Below are 15,519 nucleotides of genomic sequence, written 5' to 3' on the forward strand. Positions count from 1 at the left end.
AGGCAATGAAAGAGAGGGTGACATAATTCCCTTCAAAGGGTCAGCCGGATTTTTAGGGTGAGAGTAACTACAGAACCTAGTTTCCCACAGTTTGGTCTCCCACACTGAAGATGCTTCTGCTCCCCAATTCCTCCAGTTGCAGATTTCTCTTTATTCTCATGTCCATCTGAATATCTCTTCTGTCCCTCCCCCCACATGATCCTGAACACCCCCATCTCCCTCCCCATCCCCTCTCTGTTTCAGCTTCTGCCTCCATCTGCCTCCTATTACTATTTTATTCCCCCTTCTAAGTGAGAGTCAAGTGTCCTAACTCGGGCTGTCCTTCTTTAGGTTTTTTTGAGTCTGTGGAGTGTCCAAAGGTTATCCTGTGTTTTTTGGCTAATATCCCCTTATACTTGAGTACATGCCATGCATGTCCTTTTTTGTCTGGGTTACCTCAGTCAGGATGATATTCTCAAGTTCCATACATTTGCCTGCAAAATCATGAGCTGCTTGGCCCCTCCTCTCTCTTAAGCTCTTGCTCTCTTTCTTGCCTCTCACCTCTAGCTTCCTCTCTCCCTTCCTTTCCCCCCTCTCTCCACATGGCCATGGAAGGCTTCTACTTCCATACTCTTCTCCCTCTCTCCACCTTTCTACAATAAACACCTTCAAACCATGGATCATCTTTACTCATCCAGATCTGCCATGCTGGAGCAATGGATCAGGTTTACCTTTAAGGAGCGGGGTGTCTAACCTTCCCCTTGGGAAGTATCCCTGCACTCCAGCCACAGATGCCAGCCAGCTCAAGCCTCCTGCTGATCTAGCCACCTCCTGCTGAGCTAGCCAGACTCATCTCTGCAGTAATCTGCCAGAGCCCTCCCCCTTTCCCCTTCGGGCCCCTGGCCCAGAGTCCACATAAGGGCCTGTGCTCAACTCTTCTGTGACATACAGTGGTCTGGGATGTCTGACAGCTAGAACCTGTTATCCCTGACCCCATGCCACCCAGGGATGACAAAACCAGCTCTCCCTCTGTACTCAACAGTCTGTCATGCCAGGGGCCCAAGAGCTTAAGAGAGAGAAGGGGCCAAGCAGCTCATTTTATAGTGGGCTGGGCTACCTTATTGTTGCCAGATAACTGTGGGGAGGAGAATACCTGGCTATTTCCAGGTTAACTGTGGGGGTGCAGTCTAGCCAGAATACCACGAGCTTGGGATATTGTCTATGTGACTGATAGTCACAGGACTATGGAGTTGAGGACTTATGATGTCATGTGCCTGTGTCTTGGAGCATAGCTTATTGTTCCATCCCTTGAGGAATTTTCCACTGGGTCTCCGGAGTAGGTTTCACTCAACAAGAACACAGACTGTCTTTCATGGTATAACAAGTGCCTATATGTGACAGGAGTGTGTTTTCATGTAGTACCTAATAGAAATTGTTTAATGCTCTGACCTTTTACGTCTGTCCTGTCACCTGGCACTGTGACTCAATATAGCTTGAATAGTTTTGATTTAGATTTAGGTCATTTAGGAAACTCAAGCTATAGTTGGATAGGAACTCGTTATAGGACAACAGATAGGTGAAGCTGTAAAGTATGAAACCTTTTTCAATAGTACTTAGTGAAACTGTGATAATATTGTTGTAAACTAGCTCACTGTTGGTCAGCAAGACAAGTAATGAAAGGGCTTACTAAAGATTTGGAGGACACAGTTTCTGTGGACATGCTCAAGCAGTTGCTGCTGGGTGAATGTCATGGGTCCATAGGCAATGCTGAGTGAAGATACCAGACAATGAATAAAATTTACCCTGTTTTTAAAAATGCTTTGCCAGAACCTGAAAAATACAGAGGTGGATGCTCAAAGCCAAGCATTGGACTAAACATGGGGTCCCAAATGGAGGAGTTAGAGAAAGGATTGAATGAGCTGATGGGTTTTCAGCCTCATAGGAGGAACAACAATATGAACCAACCAGAATCTCCCAGAACCCCCAGGGACTAAACTACCAACCAAAGAGTACACATAGAGCCACCCATGGCTCCAGTCACACATGTAGCATAAGATAGCCTTGTCAGACATTAATGGGAGGAGAGGCCCTTGGTCCTGTGAAGCCTCGATGCCCCAGTGTAGGGGAATGGCAGCATGGGGAAGCAGGAGTAGGTGAGTGGGTGGGGAACACCCACATAGAAGGAGAAGGTGGATGGAATAGGGGAATTTTGGAAGGGAAAGCAGGAAAGAGGATAACATTTAAAATGTAAATAAAGAAAATATCTAATATAAAAAAGAGAGAGAGAGAAATTTAAAAATATATTTTGTTGATTTAGTGACTTCCAAGATAATAAAGTATTAACAGTATTTTATGGAATTTCAAACAATTATTCTTAAACTCATAAATAATTGGAGTTTGCATAGGAGAAAGGTTAAATAACTAATTTACTTATAAGCCTTTTCAGAGAAGGATAAGGGTACTCAAATATGTCTATGTAACAAGATGGAAATCAGAGAAAATGTAAATAGTTATTTTGTTGATATTTTGTGGCTACTGTTTGTGTAGCTACAATTCAGTATATGATATTATGGGTCAGTGCTGTTTTTGCTGTTGTCTCTTCCTCCTCCTCCTCCTGCTCCTTCTTCTCTTCTTCATGTCAACCATTTCCCATTAACCTGATGAGCTGGTACACTTTTAAGGCTTATAAGATCCTATTATCTCAGGCTTGGTTAGGTCCCTGGCAGTGTGTCTTTCTAGTCTTGTAAATTTAAAACTGCCTAATGTTCATCATATAGGAAATAGTTAATTGTTAATTTACCTATCTTTCACATCCAATATATATCCTAACATTTATTATATCCTATTCATCTGCATATCCCTAATGCTAGCAAGTTTACATGAATTCCTTACGGGCTACCTAAAATTTGGATGCAAAAGTAAGTAGCTATGTGTATAACATTTTAATATAAATACATAATTTAAAATTTTCTCCCATTTTCTACTAAGTTATAGGATAAAATCTTCCACAACATGTGAAGTGAAATTGAAAATGGACCTACATTTTTGTACCAGATCATAATTTATGATATAATAATGGGGATTGAGTAATTATCCTTTCAGCTTTATTATATCTCTCTTCACTATGCTATTGAATTCATTTCCTGAATTTAATTCACCATTACTTGCCCAACTTATTACAATCATGTCATTTCCATCCGCAGTGTGTTCTCTGAAACAGAATAAATCTGTTTAGAAGGATGTATTATAATTTTCAATTGTCATAGCTCCATTCATTTATTCTACATATCCAATAGGCATTGCCTTCTATATTTTGACAGCTTCAGTTCCACTGAAATATTCATAATGTTCCCAGCCTCAAGCAGTATATTCTTTAGAAGATTCTGTAAATCTAGAATGCATCAAGAGGATAAGGCATTTCAAGTTATTTCAACTACTTTGCATTGAACAAAAAACACCATTTATCAAATTAAAGAGAGGCTGTCAGAGGCAAAATAGAGCAATGGGGTTCTCTGAAGAAAAAAAATAACTAATATTTCATCTATAGAATAACATTTTATGAAACTTTTATTCTTATATTTTTTAAGAAGGCAATGAAATATAGCTATTTTTGAAGTCCATGAGAACTATATTAACCTTCTAATTTACTTAATTTCTTGTAAAATAAATTCATCTTGGCTCTTTTGATTGTATTTTATTTGATATGTTGGGCATTTTTTGGTGCTTAAGGCATGGAAGGTAGACAGCACATTTCTCAACACAAATGCAGTCAATAAAAAAAAATCAGTTAATTCAAATCATATGTCTTTTTCCACATTCCAAGGACATAATATATTTTTATTGCTGTTTTTGGAAGTCATCTGAATATCTTTCTATTTATAAGAATATGTGTCTTTATAAAAATGTAAAATGCCATTTATATCAAGTAAATTATGCAGTTGAAATTTTACAGTATTCTCAAATAACAAGTAATTCTGTCTCAAGTCCATGGCTACTCTAGAAGAATGTAAAATATCCCTGACAGAGACAAACAATTTATTATTTAAAGAGGTAGTAGTTTTGAATATACCATAATGTGCTTATGTTTTTGGTATTTAATCCCCACAAGATATCATAGTGATCTTGTGTTCATTAGATATAGCATACACCCTCTGTGGGTCTCCCCAAAGGAAGAAAGCTGATTTTAGCCAACTAAATCTTTTATATCAATCTGCAAATGTACCTCTTCCTCTTCAGTAGGAGATGGGTATGCTGACATTGCCTGAATGTCAGCGTTAGTATATAATTCTCTTTAGTATATAAGTTGAAAGTCATCTTTTCCCTGTAGATGTGCTGCTTTAATCTTTCGTTAATATTTATAAGCCTTAGAAAGAGAGCTCACTACAGAATTCTCTGCTTACAGGATAATGCTTAAATGAAATAGATTCACGCACAATTGAGCTTTCCTATTTGCCTACTCCATTTCATCTTTAAAGGTTTATTTTTTATGTGTATGGGTGTTTTGTGTACATGCATATATGTGTACCTTGGGTATTGATGGTACTAGAAGATTAGCCTGAAACTAGAATTAGGAACTGTTGTAAACCAGCACATGGGAACTGAGAACTGAACTTTGGTCCTCTACAAGAGCACTAATTGCTCTTACCTGAGATACCTTCCTCATTTTATTTCATATTTTATATAAAAAAAAGGTATTCTCCTACAATATACTATTGCACCACTGTCTTAGTCAGAGTTCCTATTCCTGCACAAACATCATGACCAAGAATCAAGTTGGGGAGGAAAGGGTTTTTTCAGCTTACAATTCCATACTGCAGTTTATCACCAAGGAACTCAGGACTGGAACTTAAACAGGTCAGGAAGCAGGAGCTATGCAGAGGCCGTGGAGAGATGTTCTTTACTGGCTTGCCTCTCCTGGCTTGCTCAGCCTACTCTCTTATAGAACGCAAGACTACCAGCCCAGGGATGGTCCCACCCACAAGGGGCCTTTCCCCCTTGATCGCTAATTGAGAAAATGCCTTACAGTTGGATCTCAAGGAGGCATTTCCTCAACTGAAGCTTCTTTCTCTGTGATAACTCCAGCTGTGTCAAGTTGACACACAAAACCAGCCAGTACAATTGACCCCTTGTCAACTTGACACACAAACACATCACTAGTAAGCCTCAACCCTTACATTCTTATTCATCCCCAAGTTCTAAATAATTTTAAATGTCCCACAGTCTTTACATATTCTTAAATTTTCAATCTCTTTAAAATATCCATCTCTTTTAAAATCCAAAGTCTTTTTATAATTAAAAGTCTCTTAACTGTGGGCTCTACTAAAATAGTTTCTTCCTTCAAGAGGGAAAATATCAGGGCACAGTCACAATCAAAAGCTAAAATCAACCTCCAACCATCCAATGTCTGGGATCCAACTCACAATCTTCTGGGTTCCTCCAAGGGCTTGGGTCACTTCTCCAGCCATGCCCTTTGTGGCACATGTGTCATCCTCTAGGCTCCAGATGCCTGTACTCCACTGCTGCTGCTGCTCTTGGTGGTCATCTCATGGTACTGGCATCTCCAAAACACTGCATGACCCCTTCAGTCCTGGGCAGTCAATTGCAACTGAGGCTGCACCTTCACCAATGGCCTTCCACGGCCTCTCACAGTGCCAAGCCTCAGCTGCTCTGCTTGACCCCTTCATGCCTTCAAAACTAGTACCACCTGGGTGACCCTTACACATTACCAAGTCCCGCTTCAGCAGGAGTACACCCTTGGCTATCTCTGTAACACAACCTCTTTGTGCTTTCAGAAAACACTTCCCAGAAGATGTCACCTCAAAGATGCTGGTCTTTTCTTAATCACTGCTAATTTCCTAGCTCCAGCTAACCAGCATCAATAGTCCCAGTAATGCAAAGTTTTTGCTTTAGTAGTTCTGGTATCTTGTTAATCACAGCTGATTCTTCAGCCCCAGCTAATCAGAACTACAGAATCTTCACAATCAAACAGCAGTGGCCCTGAAAAGAGTCCTTAATTTTCCCTCTGAAATTTCACAAGCCAGGCCTCCATCTTCTGCACTTTTCTCAACACTATCTTCCAAGCTCCTACACAACATTTGACAGAGCTCTTAATAAAGAATGAATCTTCAAGCCCAAAGTTCCGAAGTCCTTCTACAGTCCTCCCCAAACCATGGTCAGGTTGTCACAGGAATACCCCACTATGCTGGTACCAATTTGTCTTAGTCAGAGTTCCTATTCCTGCACAAACATCATGACCAAGAAGCAAGTTGGGGAGGAAAGGGTTTTTTCAGCTTACAATTCCATACTGTAGTTTATCACCAAGGAAGTCAGGACTGGAACTCAAACAGGTCAGGAAGCAGGAGCTGATGCAGAGGCCATGAAGAGATGTTCATTGCTGGTTTGCTTCCCCTGGCTTGCTCAGCCTGCTCTCTTATAGAACCAAGACTACCAGCCCAGAGATGGTCCTGCCCACAAGGGGCCTTTCCCCCTTGATCACTAATTGAGAAAATGCCTTACAGCTGGATCTCATGGAGGCATTTCCTCAACTGAAGCTTCTTTCTCTGTGCTAACTCCAGCTGTGTCAAGTTGACACACATTACCAGCCAGTACACACCCCTATTCCTATTTCATCTTTTTAATTCAAGTATAACAATTAAGGTCTATAAAAGGAGGAGAATTAAATTTGAATACTTGTTCATAACATAAAAATAAACTACACTTTGAATAAACTATAACCTTTTACCTATAGTAACAGATTGGACCATATTTATAAAACTTCCTTGGGACCTTGATAAATATTACTTTTTGGCCTTAGCCCTAGACACAGTAGACAATATATTTAATATAGTGAAGCTTGAAATTTTAGCCAACCATGAAGGTAATTTTCTCTATGCTAAAATTTTAAAACATGGAGTATAGTTTTTAAATAATTCAGCTGACTGTAGACAAAATATAAGGATAATGTTTGATGAATATTAGAAATAAAGAAAGAAGTCACACAGTCACACTGAATACTGAAAAGAAAATCCAAATTGGCTAAAACTATTGGTTCACTTATTGAGGGCATATGCACGTACCAAATTTTAGGGTGTGACACCTGAACTCTAGTATACAGTAGAAACTGTAACCAGCCCTAACAAAGCACATGAAATCTTTAGAATTGTCCTTCATCTAAAACAATTCTCACACAGAAGTAAACAAACATAGTACACCAATGTACAAAATAGAGTTTCTCGTCGTAACAAGAGAGGTTTTTTTTTTTTTTTTTTTTTTTTTTTTTTGGTTTTTCGAGACAGGGTTTCTCTGTATAGCCCTGGCTGTCCTGGAGCTCACTTATGGAAGGAAAGATGTGGCAGGGAGCAGAAGAGACTAGAACAAAAGGAAGGAGAGGAAACTATGGTTGGGATGTAAGAAAGTTATTTGAAAATAATAATAAAAAATAATACTGTAATAGATTATAAGGAATAAAATAAATTGATAGAGATGATTTATTGACTTTGCATGATGAAAAATTTTTACCCATTTAATTTTTGAAAGTCATTCAAACCAAAGTTTCTTATTTAAAAAAATATATTTTTTCTCTAGGACTGTGCAACTTTGCAACATTGTGTCTCAAAATTAAATGTAAAAGAAAGTTAAAGTTAAAACTTAATGGTAGACTGCTGTGTTACATCTTGAAGACCTAGGTATAAGTCATGCCTCCTTGGATTTGGATGAAAAACTTCAACAGAGAAAATAACTGGTTACTCCCATGGTGTTCATAAAACTGTTGCACCCATGGACTGCAGCTCATAGAATTTATAGCTGGGCAATAATGATTGTCTTTAACCACAGATATCACATTTCAGAACTAAAAATTAACCAATAGGAGAAGCATCTGGGTTTATTTCTCCCACTACTATGATTCAATTATGTAGTATCTTCAACAATAGGGTCTTTTTGTCAGGTTCTGGAGGATAATCAAGAGCCCTGGCAATAGCTCGTAGAGAATTTTTATATCTCACTTAACCTCAGAATTATCTCTCCAGGCATGTATTATTATTTTGTGTTTTATTTATTTATTTATTTATTTATTTATTTATTTATTTATTTTATTTATACATTCACATATGGAGATTATATGAGTTGGGGGCCATGTGCTGGGAGGCAGTCTTCTGCTGGGTTACAAGCTGAAGTGGAATCCAAAGTTGGATGGTTCCTGTCCTTATAATCTAACTATTTGTGATTTAATAAGTCCTGGTTTCTTTCTCTGTAATTCTTACTACTGTACAAGCCAGTGTATTCTACCTTATTTGTTATTTGTCTCCACATGAGTATATCATAAATATATATGAGTGTGTGTTGTTGGTGTTATGTGTGTGTGTGTGAGTGTGTTTGTGAGTGTGTGTATGTGTGTGTATGCGTGTATAATTTAATCTACTACAATAAGCTCACATCTTAAAATTAATTTCCTTTCGAGCTAAATCCTCAAAGCATTGGACATTATTGACCTGAATAGAATTTATGTTTGTGAATATTTCTACTTTTCAATAGTGTAAGATGCATGGCAAATAGATAATTTTTCAATACAAGACAATATTGTTTTGGGCAAGAGCATATCTTTTTTCGTGGATATATTTATTTATTCACTTTACATCCCAATTGCAGGCCTCCTCCCTCTTCTCTTGCCAGGGGAGTCACCCCACTGCCTGTACCAACCCCTCCCCCGACAGACGAGTATCTTAAATTTAAGTATTTGAAGCACAATAGAAAATATTTATCACAGGCTAAGAAAAATAAGAGTTCTTAAATTTTGTGACTTTATTATCATGGAAAACAAGAACATATAAGGTAGAGTACACTAGATTACATTTAATAATCTCTGAGGATATTATTGTGTACTTTAGGTTTGAAAATATGTAGGAGAAAATATTTTCAACAGTAATACATCTGTCTGAAAGTGTTTTAAATCGGGACTGTTTGCTATATGTATATGTATGACTATGTATGTGATTATATGTATGTGTAATACATACATGTGCACATGTATATATATACATATACATGTATATATACATATACATGTATATATGTAGCAAGCTATCATATATATAAAAAAGTTATAATAAATGAAAAAAATGTCACCTCTATAATTTTGGTGCATAGTCCTGTTCTCAGCCTTGAACAATTGAAAATTATGTACATGGATTTGCTGAACTATATACACTATTCTTTCTTGATTCACTAGTGAAACCATATGCAATCCTCACTCATGAAGAATATAGACAGCTGGACTCCACTTCTCAAGATATTTGTTTGGTGGTCTTAATTTTAAAATGAATTTATGAATGTAAAAGCACAAAATTAACATCATATTATGTTTTCATTATTTGATACATAAAAATTTAATACTTTCGAGTATTCTTTTTTTTTTAAGATTTATTTATTTATTATATGTAAGTACACTGTAGCTGTCCTCAGACACTCCAGAAGAGGGCGCCAGATCTCGTTACGGATGGTTGTGAGCCACCATGTGGTTGCTGGGATTTGAACTCTGGACCTTCAGAAGAGCAGTCGGGTGCTCTTACCCACTGAGCCATCTCACCAGCCCTACTTTCGAGTATTCTAACTTAATTAAAAAAACAAATATTACATAAGAAAAATGAAGCTTTTTTTCCCTAGGTAGGTTTTCTTTGTATAGCCCTGGCTGTCCTGAAACTAACACTGTAGTCCAGGCTGGCCCCGAACTCAGAAATCCACCTGCCTCTGCCTCCCAGGTGCTGAGATTAAAGGCATGTACCACCACTGCCTGGGAAAGTATTTTTATCTAGGTGCCTCCAATATATCAAAACTAAGTTGATCCTTCATCAAATCAATTAACTTCTTAGAAATTGAATTGAAAATGCCATAATCAAGTAAAAGTTTATCTCATAAAATAAAGGGCAAGTTTTTCAAGAAATAATCTTTTCTGAACTTTAACTATGAATAACATAAAATTGTTTCAACAGTAAAATGAAATTGTGTTATGTTTGTGAGTAGGATATAGAAATAAATAAACATTGGAGAAAGTATTACCTAAATTCTGGGGCAGAGATACATTCTTATATTAACACTTATAACCATATAAGTTTACACAAAAGGTGAAAACACTTCCATGTAGGTAAAATCTATTTTATTTGTTTGTTTGTTTTTGTCAGTTTTTCAAAACAGTGTTTGTCTGTGTAACCTTGGCAGTCATGAAACTCACTCTGTAGCCTGGTCTGTCTGTGAACTCAGAGGGCTGCCTGCCTCTGCTTCTGCTTCTTTGCCTCCAGAGTGCAGGGCCGGGATTAAAGTTATGCACTACCACTACCCAGACACAACTGTTATTCTTGATAGCTATCCTTTGTCCTATTCTTCTGGGGATGTATATTATTAAAAATTATATATGTATATATAATATGTTAGTAGTATATATTAATAACATATAATATTATATATAATTGTTGTTGGGGGACAGATTTTGAGAATGTTCACAAAAATATAATGCTTTTACCAAATTATGGAATGAAACAATTTACCTTTCATATTTTTATACCTTTGTTTTTCATAAAGGTTTGTTTACTAGAAATTGAAAACAGTGTCCATTCTGAGCATAGCTGGTTGAGAATGTTTGATGAGTACTCTACTGGTTCTACCAGTGAGTTATAACCCTATGCTCATTTTTTTTTAATTTTAAGTAAATTCCTTGTTTTAGTTTCATAGTTCAATTTCAGCAAACCTTAGTCTATGCACTTTAAACACAAGAATTATGGAAAATAAAATTCATAACGTTTTCACTGAAAGCAAGTTTATCCATTCTATGGTTTAATAAAATAGGAAGAAAGTCCGAACACATCTCCAATAAATAGAAAGCTGGATTCATAATGTCAAGGATAAAATGCTAATGCATATGAGTATAATTTTACAAATATATGTGATGTTTTATTGATTTGTTGTAAACTGGATAAATTGTAAAACTTACTATGTGAAATCTTATATTCTGTGTTATTACTAACAGTGCCTGTATAAATATCACTCCAAATTTATTATCATTTATAAAGATGCTATTCTCAATAGACCCCTTATTACCATCCTCCTACCCAATTTTTGGCAACCTCTAAAATGGTTATTATTGCCCAAGTTCTTCCGATTCTTTATTTCACATACAGTCATAGAATATATAATGTTTATTCCTTGACTTTTTCTTTAAAAGTACAGTTGCAATCCTTTTATATGTTATAGTACATATCCATCACTGTTTTATGACTAAATAATAGACTTTGTGAGTTTTCTTGATAAAGTGTATCAATTCATCAGTTGATGACAATTTAGGTTGTTTCCAAGTTATGCCTAAATGAAGAAGTGGATATGAAACTTCATGCAAGACAGTCATAATCTTTCTATTTTAGTGCCAACAAGTGAATGGTGACAATTGTTGAAATAAAAAGATAAAGAAAAGGCTTTAGTGTTGTAAAAGTGCATGAGACATTCACATTCTTTTTTTTTAATTTTTAATATTTTTTATTACGTATTTTCCTCAATTACATTTCAAATGCTATCCCAAAAGTCCCCCATACCCTCCCCCCCTTCCCTACCCACCCATTGCATTTTTTTTTTTTTTTTTTTTTTTTTTTTGTCCCAGGCGTTCCCCTGTACTGGAGCATATAAAGTTTGCATGTCCAATGGGCCTCTCTTTCCAGTGATGGCCGGCTAGGCCATCTTTTGATACACATGCAGTTAGAGTCAAGAGCTCCGGGGTACTGGTTAGTTCATAATGTTGTTCCACCCATAGGGTTGCAGATCCCTTTAGCTCCTTGGGTACTTTATCTAGCTCCTCCATTGGGAGCCCTGTGATCCATCCAATAGCTGACTGTGAGCATCCACTTCTATTTTTGCTAGGCACCAGCATAGTCTCACAAGAGACAGCTATATCTGGGTCCTTTCAGCAAAATCTTGCTAGAGTATGCAATGGTGTCAGCGTTTGGAGGCTGATTATGGGATGGATCCCTGGATATGGCAGTCTCTAGATGGTCCATCCTTTACTCACAGCTCCAAACTTTGTCTCTGTAACTCCTTCCATGGGTGTTTTGTTCCCAATTCTAAGAAGGGGCACAGTGTCCACATTTCGGTCTTCATTCTTCTTGACTTTCATGCGTTTAGCAAATTGTATCTTATATCTTGGGTATCCTAAGTTTTGGGCTAATATCCACTTCTCAGTAAGTACATATTGTGTGAGTTCCTTTGTGATTGTGTTACCTCACTCAGGATAATTCCCTCCAGGTCCATCCATTTGCCTAGGAATTTCATAAATTCATTCTTTTTAATAGCTGAGTAGTATTCCATTGTGTAAATGTACCACATTTTCTGTATCCATTCCTCTGTTGAGGGGCATCTGGATTCTTTCCAGTTTCTGGCTATTATAAATAAGGCTGCTATGAACATAGTGGAGCATGTGTCCTTCTTACCAGTTGGGACATCTTATGGATATATGCCCAGGAGAGGTATTTCTGGATCCTCCAGTAGTCCTATGTCCAATTTTCTAAGGTATCGCTGGACTGATTTCCAGAGTGGTTGTACAAGCTTGCAATCCCACCAACAATGGAGGAGTGTTCCTCTTTCTCCACATCCTTGCCAGCATCTGCTGTCACCTGAATTTTTGATCTTAGCCATTCTGACTGGTGTGAGGTGGAATCTCAGGGTTGTTTTGATTTGCATTTCCCTAATGATTAAGGATGTTGAACATTTTTTCAGGTGCTTCTCTGCCATTCGGTATACCTCAGGTGAGAATTCTTTGTACAGTTCTGAGCCTCATTTTTTTAATGAGGTTATTTGATTTTCTGGAGTCCACCTTCTTGAGTTCTTTATATATATTGGATATTAGTCCCCTATCTGATTTAGGATAGGTGAAGATCCTTTCCCAATCTGTTGGTGGTGTTTTTGTCTTATTGACAGTGTCTTTTGCCTTGCAGAAGCTTTGCAGTTTCAAGAGGTGCCATTTGTCAATTCTTGATCTTAAAGCACAAGCCATTGCTGTTCTATTCAGGAATTTTTCCCCTATGCCCATATTCAAGGCTTTTCCCCACTTTCTCCTCTATAAGTTTCACTGTCTCTGGATTTATGTGAAGTTCCTTGATCCACTTAGATTTGACCTTAGTACAAGGAGATAGGAATGGATCGATTTGCATCTACTACATGATAACAACCAGTTGTGCCAGCACTATTTGTTGAAAATGCTGTCGTTCTTCCACTGGATGGTTTTAGCTCCCTTGTCAAAGATCAAGTGACCATACGTGTGTGGGTTCATTTCCGGGTCTTCAATTCTACTCCATTGGTCTAATTGTCTGTCACTATACCAGTACCATGCAGTTTTTATCACAATTGCTCTGTAGTACAGCTTTAGGTCAGGCATGGTGATTCCACCATAGGTTCATTTATCCTTGAGAAGAGTTTTTGCTATCCTAGATTTTTTGTTATTCCAGATGAATTTGCAGATTGCTCTTTCTAATTCATTGAAGAATTGAGTTGGAATTTTGATGGGGATTGCATTGAATCTGTAGATTGCTTTTGGCAAGATAGCCACTTTTACAATGTTGATCCTGCCAATCCATGAGCATGGGAGATCTTTCCATCTTCTGAGATCTTCTATAATTTCTTTCTTCAGAGACTTGAAGTTTTAATCATACAGATCTTTCACTTCCTTAGTTAGAGTCACACCAAGATATTTTATATTATTTGTGACTATTGAGAAGGTTATTGTTTCCCTAATTTCTTTCTCAGCCTGTTTATTCTTTGTGTAGAGAAAGGCCATTGACTTGTTTGAGTTAATTTTATATCCAGCTACTTCACCGAAGCTGTTTATCAGGTTTAGGAGTTCTCTGGTGGAATTTTTAGGGTCACTTATATATACTATCATATCATCTGCAAAAAGTGATATTTTGACTTCATCTTTTCCAATTTGTATCCCCTTGATCTCCTTTTGTTGTCGAATTGCTCCGGCTAGGACTTCAAGTATGATGTTGAATAGGTATAGGGAGAGTGGACACCCTTGTCTAATCCCTGATTTTAGTGGGATTGGTTCAAGCTTCTCACCATTTATTTTGATGTTGGCTACTGGTTTGCTGTAGATTGCTTTTATCATGTTTAGGTATGGGCCTTGAATTCCTGATCTTTCCAAGACTTTTATCATGAATGGGTGTTGGATCTTGTCGAATTGTTTTTCCGCATCTAATGAGATGATCATGTGGTTTTTGTCTTTGAGTTTGTTTATATAATGGATTACGTTGATGGATTTTTGTATATTAAACCATCCCTGCGTCTCTGGAATAAAACCTACTTGGTCAGGATGGATGATTGCTTTAATGTGTTCTTGGATTCGGTTAGTGAGAATTTTATTGAGTATTTTTGCATCAATATTCATAAGGGAAATTGGTCTGTAGTTCCCTATCTTTGTTGGATCTGTCTGTGGTTTAGATATCAGAGTAATTGTGGCTTCATAGAATGAGTTGGGTAGAGTTCCTTCTGCTTCTATTTTGTGGAATAGTTTGTGCAGAACTGGAATTAGATTCTCTTAGAAGTTCTGGTAGAACTCTGCACTAAACCCATCTGGTCCTGGGCTTTTTTTGGGTAGGAGACTATTAATGACTGCTTCTATTTCTTTAGGGGATGGGGGACTGTTTAGATCGTTAACTTGATCCTGATTTAACTTTGGTACCTGGTATCTGTCTAGAAATTTGTCCATTTTGTCCAGGTTTTCCAGTTTTGTTGAGTATAGCCTTTTGTAGAAGGATCTGATGGTGTTTTGGATTTCTTCAGGATCTGTTGTCATGTCTCCCTTTTCATTTCTGATTTTGTTAATTAGGATGTTGTCCCTGTGCCCTCTAGTGAGTCTAGCTAAGGGTGTATCTATCTTGTTGATTTTCTCAAAGAACCAACTCCTCGTTTGGTTAATTCTTTGAATAGTTCTTCTTGTTTCCACTTGGTTGATTTCACCCCTGCGTTTAATTATTTCCTGCTGTCTACTCCTCTTGGGTGAATTTTCTTCCTATTTTTCTGGAGCTTTTAGATGTGTTGTCAAGCTGCTAGTATGTGCTCTCTCCAGTTTCTTTTTGGAGGCACTCAGAACTATGAGTTTCCCTCTTAGAAATGCTTTCATTGTGCCCCGTAGGTTTGGGTATGTTGTGGCTTCATTTTCATTAAACTCTAAAAAGTCTTCAATTTCTTTCTTTATTCCTTCCTTGACCAAGGTATCATTGAGAAGAGTGTTGTTTAGTTTCCACGTGAATCTTGGCTTTCCATTATTTATGTTGTTATTGAAGATCAGTCTTAGTCCATGGTGGTCTGATAGGATGCATGGGACAATTTCAATAATTTTGTATCTGTTGAGGCCTGTTTTGTGACCAATTATATGGTCAATTTTGGAGAAGGTCCCGTGAGGTGCTGAGATAAAGGTATATCCTTTTGTTTTAGGATAAAATGTTCTGTAGATATCTGTTAAGTCTATTTGTTTCATAACTTCTGTTAGTTTCACTGTGTCCCTGTTTA

The sequence above is a fragment of the Mus caroli genome, unplaced genomic scaffold, assembly GCF_978045245.1.
Source record: "Mus caroli unplaced genomic scaffold, Mus_caroli_1 scaffold_1, whole genome shotgun sequence".
Classification (NCBI taxonomy): domain Eukaryota; kingdom Metazoa; phylum Chordata; class Mammalia; order Rodentia; family Muridae; genus Mus; species Mus caroli.